At 43.9% G+C, this 1,578-nt stretch overlaps 1 protein-coding gene across 1 annotated transcript in view; it reads right to left on the reverse strand.

Moving 5' to 3' along the window:
* erfl1 (Ets2 repressor factor like 1) overlaps nt 1–1,170 on the reverse strand; it is a 42,472-nt gene extending 41,302 nt beyond the window's left edge. The window contains exon 1 of the mRNA XM_087174866.1: nt 1,095–1,170. The gene's annotated coding sequence lies outside the window, so the exon portion shown is untranslated. The remainder of the gene's footprint in view (nt 1–1,094) is intronic.
* Nucleotides 1,171–1,578: the final 408 nt, after the last annotated feature.

Below are 1,578 nucleotides of genomic sequence, written 5' to 3' on the forward strand. Positions count from 1 at the left end.
GATTCATTTATTTATTTATTTATTTATCTATCTATTTATGTTTTTGTGAGGGGAATTTGTTTTTGAGTAGAACTGCAACTCGATCTAAACTTGAAAAATAAAAATGTTCGTAAAGGAAATTCTTTCAAAGCAGGCTGGTGAACTTCAAGTGGATGAACTTACGGTCCAGATGTGAAGGCAAACAATTAGCCTAATTGATTGATTGGCATTAAAAAAAAAAGATAAACAAAAGTATTAGCACGTGCGCTTACATCCCTAAGCAGAGTATGGAGCACGAGCATCAACACACACACACACACACACACACACACACACACACACACACACACACACATCTACCAATCTTTATAAAGGGTAAATTAAACGGGGTCACTCACACACACGCGCACACGCAGAGAGGTGGACGAGAGAGAGAGAGAGAGAGAGAGAGAGAGAGAGAGAGAGAGAGCGAGAGAGAGATGCACCGGCTGAGGTCTCGTGCAGCCCGCCGTGTGTGAGTGGCTGTTTAATTGACTGATTGATACGGCGGTGTGGAGGTGAGGGCTGGACGCCTTAACAAATAGAGACACTTAAAGGCTAATCCGGGCCAACGCCGACAGCTGAACGCATCAAAGTGCTCCCGTCCAGCCGCACACATGCACGCCAAAACCAGGATATTTATTTCCCTCTCCCGCACGTGTGCGTGTGCTTGCAAGAGATGGAAGTGTAGCATGTAAACTTTCACAATGTTTACCAAAGAGAAGACGGGAGCTAAAAAGAAAGAAAGAAAGAAACTAAATCCAAGATACCAAATAAAAGTAAATAAGAGGTTGCGTAAATTACGCACGGTTCAACTTTTTGTTGCAGGGTCACACTGCAATCCTCAAACTGATCGCAATACAAGGCAAAATATCTATTCCAATAATAGCAAAATCATTACAAGCAAATATATAGCCAGCACAAATCTATCATATTTTTTAAGCACACACTAAAAAGGACAACAATCACAACTTTTTCTCCTCGAGAAAAAAAAAACAATTCCATCGCCAAATTCAAAAAAAAAAAAGAAGAAGATAATATTATATGTAATAGAGTGTACAAAGAGGACAACATACCTCCAGCTTTTATTTTCAGGAAGTGGTGTTAAAGCTCTCAACGGCTGAAGTGCGACCAGTCTATCCACACGCATTCACTCTGACGGCGCAGCGAGCCAGCGACCGGAGAGGCAGCACTACTACCAACCTGAAGCCGGAGAGGAGAGCAGAGGGAGGGAGGGGGGAGATGGAGGGAGGAGAGGAGAAGAGGAGGTGTGCATCTCTCTCTCTCTCTCTCTCGATCTCTGTGTGTGTGTGTGTGTGTGTGTGTGTGTGTGTGTGTGTGTGTGTGTGTGTGCCTGTGTAAGTAGTTAATTAGTAAATCCCCATTCGCTGTGCCTCGGGTCGGTTTGTTTTCCCCGGTCGACAAGCCGAGAGGAAAGAGAATTTGAAGTAGGATTCGACCCGTTTCCGCTCCTGTGTCTCATATATGAGGTTTGTGTGTGTGTGTGAGAGAGAGTGTAGTGAAATGGTGTGTGTGTGTTTTCTCTTTCGGGGCTCTATT

This window comes from Seriola lalandi, unplaced genomic scaffold (assembly GCF_002814215.2).
Source record: "Seriola lalandi dorsalis isolate HSWRI2012SDOR001 ecotype SW California unplaced genomic scaffold, Sedor1 jcf7180002054390, whole genome shotgun sequence".
NCBI lineage: Eukaryota > Metazoa > Chordata > Actinopteri > Carangiformes > Carangidae > Seriola > Seriola lalandi.